Here is a 17,549-nt window from a genome sequence, read left to right as displayed (position 1 = left end):
GTCTGCACATATCACCTGGACCAAATAACCGCGCGTCATATATCCCAAACATTTATTTGTGTTTACATTGGTTGGAGCTGTGAGATGGGGATCGGGTTCCAGATTGAAGAGTTACTACACGTATTTACAATGCGAAGTGTTTTGTGCATTTAAAGGCAAATTCGGTGAAGAGGCCATAACGATGAGGCGGTGGAGAAAGCACGTTGAAATAAATTTTAGTCCCAGTCTGATAGCTCATTTTAAAGGCATTACGGGGTGAAACATTTAAGTACGTGGCTGGCATAATGGATTTATGAGGATATATGGGGGGGGGGGGGGGGGGGGGAGGACTGGTGCCTAAGCGAAGGATAAAATAACTTTGAAATAAGCTCCACTATGACCCCATTGTTGCACAGGAAAATTGTGTAACCATAATGGAAGCATTTACGATGAGATCCTTTGTGTCAGTAGGAGTAAGCGTGATATGCATATTGTGTGCGGTGACACTGCTTGTGAAATGTTGAGCTCGTCTGGGCTACGTTCAGGGTCCCAGGTAGTCTGTAGTACTCATGTAGCCTGCCATGCTACGGAATATAATGCAAGTGAGCCGAGGAACAGGTGAGATTTTACTAGACAGTATTTCGCTAAGAAAGCTGAAACGCTAGGAGCACTAAATACAAACGAGCATGCGGACATCCTTAATTAAGTGTATAAAATCAACAAGAGGGTTAGAAGCTATTTATTGGAAGGAAAAAGAGCTGAAATCGTGACGATGCGCGTTAGAATTTATTAGAATTGAGCCTTTATGTATTGTACATTTTACTACAGCACGCAGCATCGGGCATCCCGGACAGCCCTTTCGCACATTGCTATTCAGTAACGGGATAATGCAAAGCAGGCACTGTAAGGGACCAAGGAGAAGGTCAGTGAGACGTCGCCAGTGGATGGAAGATAATTAGGGAAATGATTACTTTTGAAGAAGGATGAGGAAACCATTTACTCATGCGACGATGCTGTAACGTTCAACTGAGCAATTTTATAGTTTACTTGCAAAACCTGTGTGAATACTGCGAAGATCATTACTCTGTCAACTGCGTGACTGGAGAGGCAGTGCTTTCCACCGAGCGCCAACTTCACTGTATACGTATCTTTTATTGCTGCAGGCCCACATGGGAAACACTCCCAGTGAACAAGATCTCTATGGTGGAGAGTTGTCGGTTAAGACGCAACCCGGCGCCGCTCTCTCCCAAGTCCCTTGTGCTGCGTTTCTAGCAGTGCCCGACAGGTACCCCTATTTGCGATCCTATTGAAGATTCCAATCAAACTTCTTACTAGTTTAGTGGAATGGTCGTAAAATATCCTATGTTGATGCTAAGACTGTCGCGGAATTAAAGTTCAGGATCTTACTTTTACTTATCCCATTCCGTCACGTCATTGTTGTCCGAAACAGCCTGTTTTAGTACATTTTAAAGAAGATGACAGTCACTGAAATCAAGAAACGGATAAGGAAAAATTTGTATCTACATATTAAGCTCGATCTTCAGACATCCGCCCTAGACGCAAAGCTGATTAATACTCGTATACGTCACAGAGACAGATCGTCGATTCGGATTATGTCAGCTGCGCTTGGTGGTGCAGAATGTTTTAGTTAAATTAACTTTCATAAGGAAAGCATTGTGTTAACTACTTATTTAGGGCTTTGGTGAAGAATAAACGCACAAACGAGCCCTATTCTATGCTTTTGTTTTGGTGACTCGGCACCTTTCGATTACAGAGTCGTCAACTGTTAGGGTGGATAGACGAGCTTTCACCTGGACTCTTTAGACTCAATAAGTGTGACACGGTCGCACATCAAAGCTAAATGGGAGATCGTGCGAACTAAGCCTTTCTGATCATCATGTGCCAGTAAGAATTTGTTGCGACTTACTGCTTGGTCTCAAGCACTGGTGGTTTGAAGAAGCAGGCCTTGTATGTACGCTCTAAGAATGAATGACATGTTACCCCCCGTGATCTAAATACGAAATGCAACTTCTATGTTGAATATATCGGCCCAGTTTATACCTGCTGCGCGGAGAATGGCGAGACCTCATTCTTGGAAGGGCATCGTTATATAAATGAAAAACAACACTAAGATGAACACGAAATCTATCCTCTCAGAGCAAGTGAGCTTCGAGTGATAGTTGCACAGTTGTCGATTACGAACTGGCAGAAAAAGGTCGACACAGGCTATTTTAGTTTAAAAAAAGCAATATATAGAAAGCGCCGTCTCTCTTGTCGTGAAAAGTAGACCATTGGGTCAAATTATTTGCATTATCTTTGCTGCCCTCTGTGGTCCCTTATACGAGTGTTAGAATCTGACCATGTTATTTAAACTTGTCTGGTCCATTTTATGTTATTGCGGCACCGAATAACCAAACAGTTCTATCGCAGACGTCTTTGAAGCGAAGAAGGAGCCTTTGATGGACACGTGCAGTAGTGAAGAGCTGCAATAAAAAAGCACCCATGACATCAGGGGCACCGTGCTGGCCATTGAATGTGCCCCTCTGCGTGCCGTGGATCAGAAGTCTTTGTCAGAAAAGTGCGGTCCAAGGGTTTCTCTCCTAAGTGCTGTAATGAAGCTCCTCGAATAAATACTGGAATATGTAGGTAAGTTATAAACGAGGCAGGACGAGATTTATCATCTACGTGATTACGAACGCTGGAGGTGCTCAAAGAGCCTCGTTATGGCGCTTAGAAGCGAAGCCCTTGGCCGTACATTTTTGACAAAGACTGGAGATCCTCAGCCTTCCTTTTTCTTCTAAATACCAGGCGACTGGTTACTGTATCGCCATAAGCTGAAGCACACTGAAATGATGCCCTGGAGCTTAAGTCTCTAAGCGAGCATTGATCTGGAATCGCCGAAGCACTGACAGTGTATCATGTGCTACCATTTGCCACTTGACATTCGGCGTTGGGACCTCGGAAAGCAAACCTACGCTCTCCGTGTGTGGGTGTTTTGAAAGCATACTTTTCCCACTAAATTTAGCTTGCCGTGGATTTCGGAGCTTGCCGAGACGAGCGGAAAAATTATTTCATACCATGAGAAGAGTACAAGTAAAGTAGGCAACACCGACAGCGAAATAAATAATGGCGTTTTTGTCTGAAGCTTGACAAAGCGTGATCAGTGTTGATCCTCTCTCTTGTACTTGGTTGAATCTGTTACGCGGGCAGAGAAGTTAGTCTAACGTTGCAAAAAAAAAAAAAAAAAAACCAACAAGCCGCTTTTTCTGAGCGCGCACTCTCTGGTAGGTGTCATGCAAAAACGCGCAATGATTTGAACCACCGAGGCTAGCGACTAAGGCCAGCTGAAACCTACCACTTGTTGGCGATGTACCTATGAGAGAGATAGTTGAAGATGTTGTCGTATACATGGCTCTATAAAGGGCTTTCTCGTGCATCGCCTGACTATTTGCTTAAACCTCAGCTCAACGGGATGTTTCAGGATAGTGGGAGTCATCATAACATTCCTGCAGGATTACATGCAGTTGCGGTGGCGCCTTTTATGTATATTCGTTTTTAGGGAATCATCCTCTTTTCACAATGCCAATAATGATTGTGCCCGTTAGTACGACTTGTTCGAAAAGTGTCAACTGCATCATAAATTTTCAATCGGCAGTTTTGAGTTCACGTTGTAGCCTTTCGGTACCGCAGTAACTTCGTCAGCTTGTTAAATTAGCTTTACCAAACTGTGTAACATTGTGCGAAGGCGAGGATAGCAATTGAATGTCACGATTCGGGCACAAAAGCCTCTCAGTCGCGCTCGGATTATTATAGTCACCCCTGAAAAGCAGACTATTGCCGCTCTACTTCTTCTCGTGTCAAATGGTCAACTTCGGCAAGCAGCCCAGCGAGTGTTTCAATATAAAATGCTTTAAACCCAGCGAGAACTTCCCCATGAACTATTTTAATTTGTACAAAACTTTAACTCAGTGGCCTCCACGATGGCTTAGTAATTGTCCCCTATTGCTGGGACAAGAAACAATCTTGTGGCAAAGCATTTTTCTGACCAAATATTTGGCAGTTTTTCTTTTGTTCGAGGCTAAAGACAAAAACTTTCTTTATCGGCCTAATGGACTCCAGGATAGCTGCCCTTGTTGCATTAATTATATTGAGTGCAGCAGAGATATGCTCGTTCTTCGTTGATATGTCTGGTGTGAGGTATCTTTCCAGTTCTGTTCGTTGCATATCTTAACTTGTATGCTGTGTTGCTTTTCAAACTTTTACGTGGTAACACGTGTGCAATGTTTCTCCGCCACTCGAACACTATGACATCTACTGCTCCAGGGGCACCTTTCTTTGCTACAAAATTTGAACACTTTTGTTTGTCAGTCTCAGGGGCTGTGTGATGACTATTTCGCGCTCAGCGATATGAATATCAGTTCGCTCTTCATGACATGACTATACTGAATACCGGTTTCGTGTATCGTTGCGCATCAGTCATTAGGTGGCTTTGCTTTCCTTCTTGCACGCTCTAACTAACGTGGCATTCAAAAACTGGCTGCCTCCAGCATGAGCTAACAGTGAGGAACTAATGATCGTAAGCAGCAGATGGTACTATGGTGGATATCACGGATGCACAAATAACGCGGTGTAGATCACACTAAAATTGCTGCCATTAAATATTTTAGAGGAAACGCCAAACTCCGCAGTTACAAATGCAGAGCCTCAGTTGATTTATTTAACCATATTACCAGAGATCACCTCGGTCTGAAGAACGTGGCTGGCTGGTGCATGACTCAAAGCCAGCTTTACCAACTTTAGGGCAGAATAATAGAAAAGGCAGTCAAACAGACGCTCAACACGACGGCCAAATTATAAGAGATATTGCTCTTCTCAATCAAGGCATTTCACAAGCAGTTCTGTTAATGATTGCATTGATTTGATAATTGTTTTGGCTTTTCAAAACTTGGGGGTGTATCGACGAGCAGTGCTTTAGAGTTTTCGGGGTCCTATTATCAGACAACTTTCACTGAGTGAAATTGAAAAACCCAAACTTCAAAGTGAGCTTGAGCATGGCCTCGCCTTTTTCGATTAACTTGACAAAGCTATTGCTAACCATGAAGAGGATATTGACGAGATAGAAATATTTAAAGTAGCTGATGATTAGTTATTCTTCAGACCACTAGATTCAAAAGGCTGTAACCTTTTTAACAGTCATCAAGTGGTACTCTTGTAACCATCGAGTTCCACTAAGTGAAATGCATGTGCTAGCATGCCATTTATATACATATGTGATAATTCCTTCAAGTTAACAGCGTACCGATTTTAGCTGGGCACAAACATCGAAAGGAATGAAATTTACTTTCAAAATTTTGTGGCGAAGTTCATGACAGTTTATTAGGTATGGTAATTTGTGCGAAAAGGCTGAACTCAAGTTAAGGATTGCGCGGCAGGCGATTCGTATTAATCTCAAGTGGTGAGCTAATGACCGCGGTGTAGAAGGAGGATTGAAACTGAGTAGAAAGTCTTCAGTGAAGAATCAAGATTACGGTTCGGGAAAATTGAAAGACTTGAAAGCTCGCACAAATAGAATAAATGGGGAGTAGTGCGCGCTGTCTACAAAATACCCATATTTCCAACGCATATTTTAAAATTTGTGGGGGACGTGCCCTGACGAACAAGTTTTTATCCGAGCTGCTATTTGAGCAAACAACTAAGGCGGAACTGAAGCCCTAGATGCGTCTCTCATAGCTATAGTTGCTTTGGGACGTTAAACCCCGCAAACCAAACCAAACCAAACCGAAGCCCTACATAAAACCGGTGTCGCCTAGGCTATGATAGCGGCCTGGCGCTATCTCTAAATTAAAATATACTCATTACCGTGCAGTAGTAAGATATCACTTAACGTAAAACACGACGTGACATGCATACAAGCCCCATTTGACCCTAAAGCGTACAAGCTTTCCCTGTAAATTGACTAGAGTATATTTTGTTTGGTTCGCAAGCTAAGGGTCGTGGATTGAGATACCGACTATAAATGCTTCGCGTTTTTCTTAAACCAACATAACTTACTTATTAAGGTAAATAAATCAAATCATGTGGTGATGCGATGCCTTACAAAATATTGAGATCATCAACAAGCGAAAAGTAAGTTTATTACACATGCTGATGACTTTGATTTTCGTCTTGAGAGTTAAAATGCCTTAAACATCTATTAACAAAAGCAAGGACGACATTATAAAACACAAGAAGTACTAATATAGTAGTTGATTGATTTCCTTAAATTCAGGAATATCGAAAAATGGAGGTAGAACACAACGATCACGGATTGTCCACTCCCAAGACGACCAGCTAGTCACCACCTGAAACCAACTTGCCACTCATTGCGTGAGAGTGAGATGCACAGTCGATAGCACAGCTGTAATGCCTCACATATACGTCCATAAAGTCTGTATAATATTTCAATCAACCAGCATGCAGGCCGCGGGCTGTTCAAAAATTTATTAGCAACACCTCCTCCTACCGCGCGCACTTGAGAAGACTAGCTATTAATACCTCTAGAATTGAATCTTTACAGCCACAGCATCGCACATAGTCCAAAGTATTGTTCGTCTGGTTTCTGCACTATATAAAGCAAAAACGGTAGTAAAAATATATGTATACAAGACAGAACCACACGTCGAGTGGCTTCACCTGTGGCGTGGGGTTTCTGTGGATATCAAGCATAAATTTCAGGTCACTGCTTCCAAGCAAATAAGTGCCACTCAAGCATGGAGGACGAAACAAACTAGGAGGTAGCGCCCGCAGCCACCGCAAGCCAACCTCCTCTGACGCCGCTCTCTTCTCTCTCTTGCGCGCAATGATTCTTTTGAATTTAGCCAACATAGTTGTCAGACTCAAAAGCAGCAGGGTACGTGGTATTTTTTTAGTGACTTTGGATGTCCCCACGGGAAAGCCTACCGGAGTGGTCTGCCGAAAGTTGCGCGTCTCGTCGTAACACATAGGTTACTTTGTTTACATTTGTTGCATTGTACTCCGTATTTATAGGCACACTAGTGAGAATTGAAGAATTGAAGGTGGCCTTTTCATCTTTTGTCTCGTCAGGGAGACTACGAATTCGACATAACATTGCATGCCTGGGGAACTGGCTTCAGCGTAAAAATGTGTATTTGAGGTCTGCACTTCCTAAATGTATCAAACAATTTTCGTCTCGAAGAATACATGCACAAGCCCTGACAAACAAATGTTTCGTTTCTTGAGGAGTGCCCATAGCAGGATACTCACTGTTGGAGCGACAGCTTCGAGGGGTATATGCGTGTAGTTCTTGCATCCCGGCACGCAGCATTTCATATGGCAGTACTTTTTGTTGGGCTAGTTCGTTTGATTCCATGCTTGCGGGACTCAGCGCACAAAGGCAGGGCACAAGAACACAGCGGACGACAGGACAAAGAGATGATCAGCGCTTCGTCCCCTCGTGCTTCTTGTTCTCGCGTGCTTCGTCTTTGTACGCGCCCGTCTAAAAGTCCAAAGTTCCATCCACCACCTGCTCGCAGCGCGCGCCTCAGGTTTCTAGTGCAAGCGTCGCGTAGCGAAGGCCACGCGAAGGCATTCCTTCAGAGCGAAGCGTGCGGTTTCCAGCTACCGGCTACCGCTTGCCGTATCACGCGACGGCTGATTTCCCATGATTCTTTCCATTATATTTTTTATGACTGGGCTTCACTTTTCCGCCGCGGCGCTCCCTCCTAGTTTTTTTTCTTCCTCCATGCATTCAAGTCAGACTACAAACGCAGCCTCAGCCCCTGCAAGAGAAACACCGCAGGACATATTGGATTTCAGAAAGCCGTTTGATTAAAATGACGTGTTGGTGAGCAACGGCTATTTAACGTAGCCTCACCCAAGCAATAATTTCGTGGTTTGCATAATTTAGACGAAGCCGAGTTCAGAGGAAACAAAAAACCGTCGTAGTGAAGCCGATTCGAATTTAAGCGTTCGTCGTAAGAAGGGACAGACCCTCGTAACGATAGCCACAGCCGATACCACTGTGTGTTTTACTACCACCCTGTTGTGCATGTCTCTGTCGTTATCAAATCCCATCCATGCGGGATTCAAACGCACTAATTTCGCGCTGTCCTCGAAATGTATTATCGTAAATTTGTCATTTATTTATTTATATTTATTTAGATATTTTATTACCTTTGTGACCCGAGGGCACGGCGGAGGGGATGGGGTATATTGCAGGCAAGTCGAAAACTAAGGATTAGTAAAATAACAGATATAACTAAATAGAAGAGCGGTTCACAGGGAAAAATATAAAGTTACATCAGTGGAATAAAGAAGTTAACAGTATAATGGCGTTGATTGTAAGGAAAGGAAGAAAAACAGGTAATAATTGAAAGCATAAGCGATACTTTTGCAAACAGAAAAACAAGACAACAAAAAAAAATGACACTCAACCCAGTAATATGCCAAAACAGCCGGTGGGCTAAAAATAAAAAAAAGAAACAATGACATTGCCACAATGTTATCTTTTTATGACAAATAATGCTAATTAAAGCGGCTTTGAACTTTGAATTTCAGGTATTACGACAACAGATCGGGAAAGGAGATTCCAACTTTGACATGCTGGGGATGAATGAACTGCAAAACGTTTGGGGTCGCATGAAGGAACACCAACCGTATAATGTTGGTCGATGCAAGCTGAAACTTAACAAGATTCGGTTATCAGTGCATTCTTAAGGATGGGGTTGTCATTATATATCTCGTGAAACAAGCAAAGAAAAATATTTTTTGACGGTGTGAAAGCATTGCTAATGATAAACCTGCTTTCTTAGCATCACGCTGAAGTTATGACGAAAATTTGAAAGTATGAAGCAAACGACTCGCTTTTGCACAGATTCAAGGTGATTGATATTCTCTTGACTATGTCCAGATTTTATGGTGGGTTACCGCTAAAGTCCCCAATCAGTTATATTTATGATCTTTGCTCGAATCCGCTTGAAATTCCAACATCAAACGGAAAGCGGAAAGAAATATTACGTACTTTCACAAATACTTAGACATTTGCCCGTCTTAGCTATATAACCATCGCAACTACAAATAGCTTTATAAATAGCCATTTTAGTCTCTACTTAGTTCTTCTTCTGTCTGCAAATCCTCATGTATAATTTTAGTGAGGGCTTAGGGTACTGCCATGAAACTTCTTCAGGCTGTCTCGCACAAGCTAATATGGCTTCACTCCAGCCTCTTTCTTGGCAGAGACAGATGGACGTCTCGAACTGAGCCAGGTAGTGTAGAGCGCAGCGTTAGACAAGAACAAGGCCAGGCCACACAGTTGAGTGATGGGACCTGTCTTTCTTGGCTGCCGTGCCATGCTTCGCGTTCAATCACGCCTCGGGGCGGCTACCATGGACATTCAACTCCGGTCAACTCTGGCGCGGAGAAAGGGCCACAAAGGCGACTCATCAACATTGTCCTGCTTAAATTAGAGCAAGCTTAGCTATGTTCATGCATTTCCGAGTGCCAAAGTTATTGAGTTTCCACTGCTCTCAGTCACTGCCAGTGACTGGTGCCAACAGGGTTTACCACAATACGTTAGCATGATCACACCGATCCGCGACGATGGTTAGGCAGCACAACAAAAAAGAAAAAAGAAAAGCTTTAAACGTGTCATGCTGTGCTTGGGTCACACGGCAAACCAAAATATTCATTAAACACGTGATTACACCCAGAACCGTCTTCTACGAGAAGGGCCAAGTAGCATCAAGGGAAGCGGTGTCACTCTATGCAAACCCAAATCGTTAGCTGTCTTGAATAGAAATATGTCTAGATCATGTATTTTTCGCACCGTCCAGCACTACGTGTTGAATGGTGTTTATATATAGCTAGAATATCAAAATAAATAAAAGCGAAAGGAGACCAAATACACACAAATGTCTATTGCTTGAAGAAAGCTATATAACACAGCGGTCTTGTTCACCTCAGTTACATAAAACGGCTAACACAATCACGAAAATAAAAGGAAAGTTGTCTTCGTCTCTACTGCAAGCCGTCGTTCTTACAAAAATCTGAAGAAAAGCAATAGTTGAAAACGCGTAATAACGAAAATTAGGAAATGTTTGACACGGCTTAACCTATATAAAACAAAAAGCGAAAGAGCGCAACTGCTCCATGGATTCCTACGGACCTCAAGGACATGACAGGCGGGTCCAGAGGACACAAAGGTGTCGAGGGTTCGAGGGTATTGTGAAAGGAGCGGTCACAGGATGCGAGCCAGGTGGGCAGCAGTGGCGGTGGAGGGAAGGGTAGGCAGAGGACTGGAAGGATGTGTGGCATTGTGTCAGGCAATGTTGTATATTTCTGCATTTGTGTACCGGTATGGGTAAAGTGTGCCAAATGTGTGAAGAACAATACAACAGCAGAAGAATTGATCGCTACGCCATCCATGCGTCACACATGTGAAGGAGTAGATGTGCCAATCAGAAGGAGAAGAAAAGCAGCAGCAGAAGAAAAAAGGAGCGCCACCCACTCCGTGCACCACACGTGCGCAGAAGAAGCAGCAGGTGACGAGCAGGCCGCGCGCCACATGTCATCAATCAATCATTTTGTTATTGCTAATTATGTATTCTTTATTTATTTATTCCTTTTATTAATAATAATATTTTGAATCTCAGAAATTTAAATTTCAGCAAGCCCATGCGCCACCCTAATCCATCACTGTCAGTGAACCGAATTCCACAAATTTCTAATCTCATGTTGTGCACAAAGGAATCTCAAAAACTGTAATCACCGTCTGGTCGTGGCCGATTCTCCTTGCGGCTATGCGCCATTTTTATGAAGACCACAACAAGTCGCGTTGCTGAAGGGCGGCTGAAGGTCATACTGCGGTGTACATGAAACGCGCCGTAGCTAGTGCAGTGAAGCTTTCGTTTCAAAGCGAGAGCTTCACTGGAAAACATTAGACAAAATACCAAATCCATGTTAACTGTGACATGCGAACACTCATCACAAACTCGACTGATTATTCATTAAAGGTCTTCGCTGAAAATACGATCGCTTTTCCGGTCCCACAGTACGTGTTCCTGGGCTCCATCAAATAACGTAGCTTCGGCTTTCTAAGCGTGATGATCGCAAGAGAGAGAGAGAACTTTTCTTCGTCCAACATCGTGACTATCTCGCTCTTCGGTGGTTAGAACCGGAAGGTGAGACAGTCGCCTTAGCTGCAGGCCGGTAGTGGCCCGAGCTTCGCAACTTCGTGATGTCAGAAAAAGCCCCTCTTTTTGCGGTACAGGAGGACGGGCGCCCCCTTTGATTTCTCCAGTAACCTACATTTGCATTTTCCGCATCGTATATAATCGCGATACTCTTGATAATTAACTGCAAAGCCGGTATTATTTATCATTACCTGACTCTGCAGTAAATAAATAATGTTAAATATTAATCGACTGCAAGACCGGTATTAATAAATTTTTACTGCGAAGTTTTCTGCTGTCATCAAAAACGTTTCCTGTTGGTCTACGAATTAATCTTTTAACTGCTCAATGCGAGCTTGGGACATACATTTTATGTAAGAAATATGCTGCGCATCGAGTGACAGGAGAGTTCTGTTCAATGCTTCGAATAAACTATCTTACAAAATTTTTTAAGGTAAGGTAAGATGCTTTATTTGCATTTTACCACATATATTTGAGTACGGGAAGGCTTGAGGAAGAAAGCTGCAAAAGAAAGTTGAGAACTCCTCAAACGATTTATTGTCAGCACTAGTGCTGCGGGACGACAATGCAAAGAAGACACTCATAATAAATCAAAACCAAGAAACAATTAAGCAAAACAGCAAACTTGAAACTCGTTAATATAATAACTTACAAACGTTACACAAGATCACAATATAGGCCAAGTAGATAAAGCATTTGCGCTCAAATTTATCACAAAATAATTACGACTCACATTGGTTTTGCGTAGTGGTTATGCAGCAACACATAAAATAACAGAACAATACAATTGTACACGAATGGGATCAGGGTTAGCTGCAAAAACATTTGTATAGACTAATACAGTCAAACTAGTAAAATATCGGTATCTTTTGAGATGAATGTGTTAAGTGATACATGAAGGGTATGCGCAACTACTCCCTTAACGCAATTAGCACGCGCGTGAGTTAAATAACAGTATACTAGACTACGCGTTTGTTAGCAGAGTATATTTGTTGAAGGTCAGCTATTGCACGGATATGATAATGATTTAATTTGCGTTCCTTAATGTACGCATGCGCTAACCTAAAATTGTATGACATAAGCAACTTCTGTGTTTTAGGCTTTCAGAACAAAGGCTCGCATGGAGAATCACATGGCTTATCGCATATCGCGCGAAGAAACGTTTTCTGAGGGAAACATCACCGAGCTGTATATATGGCAGATGTGGTATCCCAGACGAGTCATCTGTAGTTCAGGTCAGTCGTAAAGAGAAAGTTATATATCAGCAATTTTATGTTACGTGAGAGATATCTAAGAAAAAAAAACAAATCTAACTAGTGAGATAGTTTACTTATAAGTGATAGTATATTACTGTTCCCAGACATTCGTGATCAAAAATGTTTCCTAAGCTTCTAACTGAATTCACTAGTTCAATTTTAGTCACGTTAACTTTCTTGCTGCAAAATAACATTTTCGTCAAATCAAGCTGGACTTGCTACCGCAAGAAAAATTATGCATGAAATGCCCTCTTTTGACTGTTACCGCGGGCTTTAACGCGGGACTAAATTAAGTGTTTGGTGAGATGTGGTTCCTAAGGCATGTGCGGCCAATTTTTTCTTTTTATCTCCAATGATTTCTGTCAATCTACTCCGTTACCCTCTTTATTACTTCCGTCTATAGGTGCGGCCCAGGTATCTGCTTGGAAAGCATAGTTGGCGACAGTACTGTCCTCAAATATGCGTTCTTGGCACTAAAATTGGTTGATTAGTGATCGTTAAGCACATATTATTATTATCATCATCATCATCGTCATCAGCTCGACTGTACCCCCTGCAGGGTGAAGGCCTTTTCCATATTTCACCACGTAACCCGGTTCTGTGCTAGCTGTATCCACTTGCTAGCTGATAAGCTTAGGCATATAACTTGCAGTTTAATATATGTTTCTAGCAACTAAGTTACTCAAATAAACAAGTAAAGTCTTGCAGGGCAAAGTAAGACGCCGATTGAAGAGTGGCATACCATAGCGCTTACTCACAGAATTATTTACGGTATGCATTGAACCAGCGACAATCTCAAGAAGAGTCAAAAACATCGACACATAACCAAAAAAAGAAATAAGACCGTGAATCGATAGCACTCCAAGCAATGAAATGTCTTTCTGGCTTCTTTCCAGAGCAAAAAGGCGGCGAAATAAATCTTTCTGACTTTCAATTTTCAAAGCTCTCGCAGTAGGCACAAACATGTCGGGCGCAGAAAGTTGCTGAAATTCAGTGAAAACCTGCAGACTGCCCAAAATGAGAAAATACACTAGTGTCGTCACTGCCATTCAAGAACAAACACTGTAGTTATTTGTTTCTCCAAATTCTTTATTTTCTCTCTAGGGCTACAAAGACGCTCTAAAACCTATTTCTAGCGTCGACAGCATTTTGTTAACACAACAAAAAAGGGTATGATTTTATACATGATGTGGGCCCTATGTATATGCCTGAGATTTGCAGGCGTGATTGTTATTTACCGCGTATGAAAGAAGTTGTTAAAAAAAAGGGGGGGGGGATTACATGAATAAAAACAAATTTCCGGTTTTATGAACTCAAGGAAGAAGCAATGATCCGGCCACTGTGTCCCAGCAATATATGAGGACTGGTTGTTCGATAGAAGACAGAATATTGCCTCTTTGTTCTTTCTTCTGCAATCCTTACTGAACCTTAAGTGAGCATTTAGACGTACTTGAATAAGATTGAAATGTGTATGCTTTGTTTTGCAATATAGAGTGTTGCCAATAGGAAGCAGTATTACGTTTCGAAAAAAAAGTATATATGTAACCAAACCTGTGGACTAATTCTCTTCTTTGCATTCATTTGTATTATTTGAAAACCTTTGACATTGAAATAAGGCATGCTGGTTGTTTTCGTTTTAACCTTGGACCGTATACCAGCGAAAATTTCATCACTGGCATATTTCTTGCTTCCTTTTTATAGTTTAGTGTTTAAAGTAAGCATAGAAACGGGTGCAAAATGTGGTGAATAACTTGAAATATTATGAACAGCTCTATAAATATCTTTTAAGAAAATGTGCCCGCAGGGAATCCGCACACAGGGAAGAATCACGCAAGACACATTTGTGCGAACATGGGTGCCTTGTGTGTTCTCAGTGTGCACATTCCGTTCTGGCTTCTTGTGGGGAATCCCCAATCCAGTCACCCAAATGTAGGTGCTGGATTGGTCTGAACTCTGATCCTGGGATACTCATTATAAGAGATATGAGTACAAGGGGGAGAATTAAGAAAGGCGGGGAGGATAAAATAGAGCACAACACATTACTTTAAATGAAAAGATTTGTAAGAATTTTCCACCATTCTTTACAAAAATGTTAAGCATAGTGGGTATAATTCTTGTTTAGAAGGCAATACCCTCTTAGCATTTTTAACCCGTGCAGAGAATGAAAATGACAGACCTGCATCATATGTGTCACTGATCGAAAATATGAGTCACCAGTACACATCTATGAATTAGAGAGCAATGATGGCGTACTGATCATATGGAGCATATCAACGTGTGTTTTTTAAATAAATTATCGGTCACACCAGATATGAATCCCGTTTGAAAACAGGGCTACAAACGTGTTATCATATAGTCGAGGTTAACAGATGATGCCGTTTATGAACTAGGCAGTCAGGTTTTGTTGCGTCGTGCAATATTTCTCCCTCCTCCTCACTTGCAGTTCGCCTAGAAAAGCATCCTGTGCAGTACTGACCAGTTCGTTTGGACACAGGCTGTTGACCACACAGGCTGCAACACCCACATTTCACTCCCTTTAGAGTATTAGATGGTGAAGCACTAGTTAGACGAGGAGTTGTGTAACAGGCATAGCCAAAATAGGCTTGTATTCTCTAGGGACAGGGGTCAAATAGCAGGCTGCCTCCGACAAAAGCTTCGTGTTTTCGTGGCAGCCACATCAATCGTTTCCAAGTGGGAGACGTTTGTACGATGTGTCGTTTGTTCGTCCAAATAAGACGCAGCTGAAGGGAAACTATAAAATCTTAAACTATGCATGCAGCTGCGCATGAAGTAAAAATTTAAAGGCATAAAATATACGTCGGAATAACAATGATGACATCTTGAATCTCTTCGCTTTTAGGTACAATGAAGGCGAAATTACAACATCACCAATAATGACGACCAAGAGAACACTTGGCGTGGTGGCATGAAAGCACAATGCAAAAATCACATGATCTGCATCGGAGGTACGGATAGTATAGTGAAAGAAACCGCATTGCCCAAAAATTAAAAAAAGGTGAAAGAAATCTATGGAAGAGCCACTTAATTTGTACTCGCCATGCCCTGATTACAACATGAATTCCACATGAAATCAATAGCCACTAGAAGTGAGTGCAGCTGGAAATTCTGCCGGTTGCTCCAATATAAAACCACATATGGAGCGCATATCTCGGCACAGCGTCCTCCAACGTATTTTGATGGCCTTGTCAGCGTCAAGGTATAAACGTGAGAGTTTGCATTTGCGGCTTTCGACAGTCACATCAAGCGGCTGGCACGAGTAGAACATTAAAACAGATTATGAAGCAGGCTAACATGGAATATGCATGGCTGGCTACTCAGACTTCTAAGCGTCGGATAGAATATTTAACTCTTTGTGTAAATGCAACATGGTCATAGGTAGCCGGTCGATTTCGCTCATTGAAGGACAAGAAAACCTTTTATGTGAGCGCACAGCCTAGCTTTAGTTATTACATGTATGAAAGGCGCTTTCATGATCTCTGCTGCTAAATGAAGCAATTCCAAAACGTCGGACCTTCTTTTTGTGAATCGTGTTTGAGATATGCAGCGATGCCTTGAGTGGACGGAGACAGTGACAGAGTTGGTAGGCAATTTTGTTGCCTCAGTGCGGACTGCAACTTCTCTTTTTCACGCGATGAAAGGAGTTTTCATAATTTGACCTCGTTATTTCCTTTCAACTATTCAACCGGAAAAATGCCCGTATTCGAATAGGGCGGCAAGAAAAATTAGCTGGTGCTTAGTTTTGGTTAAGCCTGGTAGGTTGCGAAAGCAATGCGGCGACCTGGTGAAATCTGTCCTTCTCCTTCTCCATAACGTCTGTCTAACGAGGAGCAGCGAGCCTCTTTTATACCGTCGCTCGAAGTGGAAGCGCAGCTCCTCTAGCGGAAGACCCGCCGGCCGGTGTGGCGCGATCCGGGATCGCCCGGCGACTAGACCTGGTAGCCCATCTCTCGCAGCTGGTATGACGACACAGCGAGCGCTGCGCACATAGAGGAAGGAAACAACTTAAGAGAGGCCCTTGCCATTCCCAATGCATTGGAGAAAGTGTGGCGGAAGTGACGTCAAAATTTAGGTTTAGCCAAGTCGGGCCATTAGCAACGGCATCGCTGTTGCTATGAAAACTCGGGCCACTAGCAACAGCGTTGCTAAGGGCCCGTGGTACGTGAGCGTCGCGGAGATATAAAATGCGGGAGGGTAAAGGTGGAGGAGAGAGCGTCCGGTAGCGGCGCGGCCGCGCGGCCATGCCGGCTTCAAAAAAGTGCCGTCAGGGCTTCTCCTAGGTTCTTTCCTTCCTCCATGGCTGCGCATCTAGCGGGTGAACCGCCGGCCGGCATGGCATGATCTGGGAGCGCCCGACGACTCGACTTGGTAGCTCATCTCACGCAGCTCGTATGACTTCACAGCGAGCGCGGTGCCTCTAGCGGGAGAACCGCCGGATGGAGGGGCACGATCCGAGACCGCCCGATGACTCGACTTAGTAGCCCATCTCACAGCTGGTATGACGTCATAGGTGATTCACGGTTGAAGCTTAAAAGTCAAATGTAACACGGTCCGGGATTACGCGAAAGCACATTCATGGGCGTAATTTGGGGTCGCATTAAAAATAAAAGGGACGTTCAGGTACAGTAACCAGCATACCAAAATGCGCCGTGCCCAGCGGAAATCAAACGGTTGGAAGGCGTCCCAAAACTCTACCACGATGCGTGTGCACCCTTTATACCCTGCGCCTAATTTCTCGCGTGTCATTCTCGTTGTTGGGCTCCAAGCCAGATTGCAATACCGACCCACTTCGTCGGAGCCCTGCTATTCAACGCATAGCATGCGTCGTGGGGGCCATACTACGAGCGTGTGGAACGTCCCTGCACTGTGGCGGGATGCATTTGTGTCCTCAGGCCGCGATGACACGTGTAAACAGGGAGACGAGGACATAAATGAACAGCTGGCAACGTTCGCCGCGCCAGAGCGTCAACACGAGCGTGCTAACGACGTGGTGGGTATAATGCGTCCGCGTCGTATGACCTATCTTTGCGTCTTACGTTCCAGGTGTTGTAGCTTATTCAAGCGTTCAAAACAGCTTTGAAGAACGCGTGTTGAATGCTTCTGTCAG

General features: G+C 43.2%; 1 long non-coding RNA gene across 1 annotated transcript in view; it reads right to left on the bottom strand.

Annotated features, from left to right (window-relative positions):
* Positions 1 to 7,522, bottom strand: part of LOC146188557 (uncharacterized) — a 49,417-nt gene extending 41,895 nt beyond the window's left edge. The window contains exon 1 of the long non-coding RNA XR_014707229.1: positions 7,243 to 7,522. This is a non-coding gene — a long non-coding RNA (uncharacterized LOC146188557). The remainder of the gene's footprint in view (positions 1 to 7,242) is intronic.
* Between the last annotated feature and the right edge of the window lie 10,027 nt (positions 7,523 to 17,549).

The sequence above is a fragment of the Amblyomma maculatum genome, chromosome 5 (assembly GCF_055883805.1).
Source record: "Amblyomma maculatum isolate TAMU_Amacu chromosome 5, ASM5588380v1, whole genome shotgun sequence".
Taxonomy (NCBI): Eukaryota; Metazoa; Arthropoda; class Arachnida; order Ixodida; family Ixodidae; genus Amblyomma; species Amblyomma maculatum.
The sequence above is the reverse complement of the archived record's forward strand: the minus strand, read 5'-3'. Positions and strand labels throughout refer to the sequence as shown.